Here is a 5,823-nt window from a genome sequence, read left to right as displayed (position 1 = left end):
GCCCCCCTAAGGAACCTGATGATCAGGTCATGCTTCCCCAGCGGCTTCCCTTCTACCCGTGGTTAGCAGCAATTGCAGCGACATAGACTTTGAGGGTGGAGGGAGACAGCCCTCGCTCCAACCGTTGCTGCAAAAAGGACAGCATGACTCTGATCGGGCATCTTCGGGTGTCTTCTCGGTGAGAAGAACACCACTCAACGAACAGGTTTCCACTTCAAAGCGTATCGTGTCTCGTAGACAGTGCTCTCGCTGAAGTGATGGTGTCAACTACCTCTTGGGGTAGGTCATCTAGAACCTCCGCGTCCCGTCCAGGGACCAGACATGAAGTTTCCAGAGGTCTGGACGTGGGTGCCAAAGGGTGTCCCGTCTCTGAGTCAGTAGATCCTTCCTCAGAGGAATCGGCCAAGGAGGGGCTGTCACGAGGAGCATTAGTTCCGGGAACCAGGTCTGGGTGGGCCAATAGGGCGCTGCTCCTCGTCCTCCCTGACCTTGCATAGTGTCTGTGCAAGAAGGCTCACTGGGGGAAACGCATACTTGCGAAGGCCCTGCGGCCAGCTGTGTGCCAGTGTATCCGAGCCGAGTGTTCCCTCGGTCAGGGAGTAGAACAACTGGCAGTGAGAGGTTTCTGGAGAGGCAAACAGGTCTACCTGAGTGGCTCCGAAACGTCTCCAAATCAGCTGGACCGTCTGGGAATGGAGTTGCCATTCTTCCGGGAGCGCAGCTCGAGACAGCTCGTCGGCTGCCCAGTTCAGCAGCCTCAGGAATGTGAACAGCACAAAGCGACCTCAGATGCTTCCGGAGGTGGCGGGCGAGTTGCGACATGTGATGGGAGCGCAGACCACCTTGTCGGTTGTTGTACGCAACTGTCGCAGTGTTGTCCGTGCGGACTAGTACATGCTTGCCTCGTAAGCACCCTTTGAGATGGATCAAGGCAAGGTGCACTGCCAGCAACTCGAGGCAGTTGATGTGCCAATGCAGTTGGGGCCCTGTCCAAACCCCTGACACTGCAAGCCCGTTGTACGTGGCCCCCCAGCCGGTGGTTGAGGCATCCAACCATGGTCTGTGGTGCAGAAGGGTCGACACATGAAGTACTCGTCCTTCAGGTCGATCGCTGCAAACCAAGCTCGGGGACGGATGCACCCTAAGATGTGTTCATACGTCAACATCTTGAATGGTAAACGGTGAAGGACCCGGTTCAAGACATGCAGGTCCAAGATTGGTCATAACCCACCGCCTTTCTTGGGTACAATGAAGTAGGGGCTGTAAAACCATTCATATCGGCTGGAGGGACTGGCTCTATCGCATTCTTCACCAGTAGGACTGTGATCTCTGCACCCAAGACAGGGGCATCTGCTGCTTCACTGAAGTAAAGTGGATGCCCCTGAACTTGGGAGGGCGCCGGGCGAACTGAATCGCATAGCCGAGCCTGACGGTTCAAAGAAGCCATCGAGACGGGCTGGGTAGCGCTAGCCAGGCTCCCAGATGCCACGCAAGGGATCTACAGGTGTACGAGCAGTGGGGCAGCGAGGACGAACGCAGGGACCCGGCCCGGGCGTCTCGTAGCCAGTCCGAGGCGGGGTCTGAGTGTGTGTAACACTGACCTGCGTTCGAGCAGAGGGTGCGTGGGTAGTGCGTTGGTTCGTCCTCCCGATCCGCCCACTGCTGCTCACTGGCGAGAGAGGAGGGTGAGTGTGATACGACACTGGATCGTCCACAACCCCCCGTCCCCTCTGGGGACCCAGAGATAGAGGAAATTGTTCTTTTGTCGATTATTTGTCGGGAAAAAACTAAAGATTCTCCACCCGGACCCCCTCCGGGGGAGGGAGTGGTGAATTCACCATCTCCCGAAGAGCAGGTCCCTCACCCTGCTGGGCAAAGTTCTCCACTGTGTCGCCAAAAAGGCCGGTCTGGGACGCGGGGGCGTTCAAGAATCATGTCTTGTCCATCTCGCGCATGTAAGCCAGACACAGCCAGAAAAGAGGAAATTGTTTGTTTGGTTATAGTTCAATAAGAATACTACACACTTATGCTTAAAGTAAGAGCAGACCCTTATTCAAATAAACTCTGGGTCTCTTGAACTCAGAGAGAAGAGAATAAATCACACTGACACAAATAAACAGATATGCATATACTTTCCAACCAGTTTAAACATTCTGGGAGTCTATTTATGCTGTGTGCATGCATGTATTTGTTTGTAGCAGCCAGTCTTACAAGGACAACTTTGTCAGCTTACCATGGAAACATTGTCTGGTAACATTTTAACCATGTATTGGAGGAATCCATTAAGTTTTCGGATGCTATCTTGCATTTGAGTTACACAAGAATAAGAAATACTAAGAATTTCTCACTTAATCGCTTAATCGCTTACTCACTTAAAGAGAACCAATCTACATTAAAATCAACTGCTGGCAAATATATTGGAGATTTCTCTGAAATAGATAAATAAGACTTTCTGGAATTCTCCAAAATAAGGTAAAAATGTGAACTAATTGGAGGTGGTAAAGTGTTTTTTCCTTGAGAGTGTGTTAATTTGTATTTGTATGGTTAATGAGTTATATGCCGCGTTTACACTGTCAGCTGTTTAAATTTTTTTCATGCATATCAGGGATATCTTCATGTGCAATTTTTTTGCCATTGCTGCTTCATAACAGATTGGTTCAGTCTGGTCTGAAATCTTCACTTGATGTTCAGGTCATGTTAACAAGTGCATAAGAATTGAATGAATCATTAATTATGTTTTCATCCGAGTTGCAAATTAAATGTATCACAATATCATAAAAAAATACATGAAATAAGCGTTTCCATCTAAATGTGTTCAAGAGAACAAAATATAAATTTCCAGAGTAATAATCTTTTTTTTTTATTTATAATTTTATTTTGAAATAAGAATAATTAAATGAGAATCTAGTGTTGTCACTGAGGATAATAACTACAAAACCTCAAAAAAACTAAATGCATTAAAAAACATTCAAATGCATTACAGTAATTTAATGTGTTCAAGAAAACATTTTCAGAGAAACTGAAGTAAAATTATATATATTTTTGTATTTTTGAATATTTATTTGCATATTGGTGTTTCCATCCATTCATTTTCATGCACAATCCCAAAATTTGCATGAAAACGTGTTGATGAAAACTCTGCTATTGGGAATTAAAGTACATGTACTGCACAAAATTGAGGGTGAAAACGTGCTATTCGACTGCACTGCACAGTTTGCACAAATATTAGTGCAGCGATAATCGGATTCCACCCACTGATAGCACAGCACGGAGCAGTTTTAATGACGCAGTGCAGACTCACCGTGGCACTGGACCTCAGGATTGCCCCAGAACAGTTCCCTGCACTCCTCACATGTCGTCCCTCCAAAACCAGGCTTACAGAAACACTCACCGGTCAGCTGAGACAAGCAGAAACACACAAAAAATAGTGTTTCATTCATGATTAAGTTGATTTGTGATTTAAAGGTGACATATTTTACCCCTTTTTACAATATGTAATATAAGTCTCTGGTGTCCCCAGAATGTGTCTGTGAAGTTTCAGCTCAAAATACTCCAGATCATTTATTATATAATTTTGCCTTATAAATGCCTATTTTTAACCTAACTCTCGCAAAGTATAAAAGTGGAGTTAATGCAGCAGAACAATTCATATATTTCAATTAAAACCTTTATAATATGTAAAAAAAAAAAAGCCAGTTGTGGCTTGATGTCTTTTATCGTTTCTTTTTTCATGACCAAAATAACATATTCACAAAGAGTTCATTCAGTTGTCAGACAGATGTTACAACACATTACAAGAACAGAACAATAAAAACACAACTTTCAAATATTTATTTTAATTATATTCATGCTTCTCACAGTATTAGAACCTAAAGTAACAGGTTCTGACAACATGCCAGGTGTGCACACTAACCACCCCCCCAACCCACATGCTGAAAGATGGGTAAAACATATACTGTATGCTATAATTCTTCAATTCGCTTAACTGATTCATTGCCAATGCTGTTTCAGGGCAATACTTGAAAATCACCCCTAGGTGTCACCATAGAGGCAGGTGTACTTGTAATTATAGCACACAAACCTTATGGGCTATTTAATGATGCATTTATGGTGGGTTTCTAAATAGATTCCAACCCCATTTATTATCATTGTAAGGAAAATATTCACTAGGACATTCTGCAAAACATCTCCTCCATGAAAAAAGAAAGTCATAAGGATTTGGAATGTCATGGGGTTGAGTAAATGAGGAAATGTTGAAACTATTCCTTTAAGGTTTGATAGCATCTCATATTTACAAATCCAGTGTGTGCTAGACATTGGACTATTAAGTTCCAGATCAAATTTACACACAATTCAGATCACACACATATCACACATTGACATTTACAGTCAGACTTTAGTCTGAGCTTCTCACCATTGCTCAATTCATCACTCACAATATATAACTCAGAATACACAGAAAAAATGGGCCACACAGATAGTGTAATGAGCAAAACAGTGGCCTAAGGGGGTCTGGAACATCTGACACGGGCCTTCATCCTCCCTCTCTCCACACAGAGGTCTGATTGTTTATCAGACAGTGAATGTAAGTGTGGAAAGAAACCCACCCAACAACATAGAAAGATTATGATCAAATCAGATGTTTTTAGGTTAAATATGTAATGTATAAGAGATGGAAAAAATAATTGAAAAATTAAAAAAATAATAATATTACTATTAAATACTATTTTTATAATTTATGCATTGTGAAAATAATTGAATGACAATCAGATCTGCTTACCCCAAATTTGTAGTTACTGCAATGCTTTTTACTTCTGTGTTTTTCCTCATTCTCAATGGTGATTCTAGTTATTGTAATACAATCATTTGTAATAATTTATAATAATACAATTTAGCTTATAAAATTTACTCACAATGCAGAATGTCTCTGGTTTATCCAGTCCGCAGGTGGAGGAGGCCGTAAGCCGGTGTGATCGGATGATTGTGTCAGCGTGTGCAAAGCAATAGCTATGGGAATCACATTGATTGTATTGATTAGATTGCATCCTAATATTTTTTGAACATGAGTGGCATAACAAGTGTTATGAATCTCAAATGATAACCAGAGACATTAAAAAAGAACAATGAAAGTTAATTTATAGATGTCACACTTATTGCTCCAGTGAATGTTTCTCATAGTGATTTTTCCCCCCATATTTTTCAATTTTACATATAGCAAGCAAGCAAATAATAAATAAATAAATAAGATGCAAAGAAAGATTTAACAAAAAGGTACAATATAATTCATTAAACAAACATTGGCCTGTGTCAACATGCCCAAATAGCAACTTACAGAACCAATGCTAGAGAAAATAAACATTTGTGTATTTGATTTTTGATTTAAAATCTTATAGTTACTGTTATACAACCCTTGTGACAACTAGCCCCTTAGTTATGCAACTCATACATTATTTCTGTTTCATTTTAATGTGTAAACTATTACATCACTGAAACATTGTGTGAACTGTGCACATGGTTAATCATTTTGGCTTAAGGTTACTGTAGAGTCTGTTTCTAATTATTGAAATGAATATCACATGAGGACATTTATTGACCAGATGGAGAGCTGAATGTGGCATGCAAGAAACCAGATGGGATGCACACAAACCTCTAGACACCAAACAAACCTGACACTATGTAACACCAAAATGAAATAGCGCTTCCACGTGCGTCATTTTTGAGCGGCGCATGCGCAAAGCCAACCTCATACGTCATTCCCCCAGAACTGCTTCTGTTTACAACAGTGAGTGCAAGCTAGATTCAAGTGATTATTACGTTTTGAAT

At 41.7% G+C, this 5,823-nt stretch overlaps 1 long non-coding RNA gene across 1 annotated transcript in view; it reads right to left on the bottom strand.

The window, feature by feature from the left end:
- Positions 1–5,010, bottom strand: part of LOC107567671 (uncharacterized) — a 17,831-nt gene extending 12,821 nt beyond the window's left edge. The window contains exons 1-2 of the long non-coding RNA XR_001606667.1: positions 4,914–5,010; positions 3,302–3,398 (exon numbers count right to left, since the gene is read on the bottom strand). This is a non-coding gene — a long non-coding RNA (uncharacterized lncRNA). The remainder of the gene's footprint in view (positions 1–3,301; positions 3,399–4,913) is intronic.
- Positions 5,011–5,823: the final 813 nt, after the last annotated feature.

Source organism: Sinocyclocheilus grahami, unplaced genomic scaffold, assembly GCF_001515645.1.
Source record: "Sinocyclocheilus grahami isolate Dianchi unplaced genomic scaffold, SAMN03320097.WGS_v1.1 scaffold1178.1, whole genome shotgun sequence".
Taxonomy (NCBI): Eukaryota; Metazoa; Chordata; class Actinopteri; order Cypriniformes; family Cyprinidae; genus Sinocyclocheilus; species Sinocyclocheilus grahami.
The sequence above is the reverse complement of the archived record's forward strand: the minus strand, read 5'-3'. Positions and strand labels throughout refer to the sequence as shown.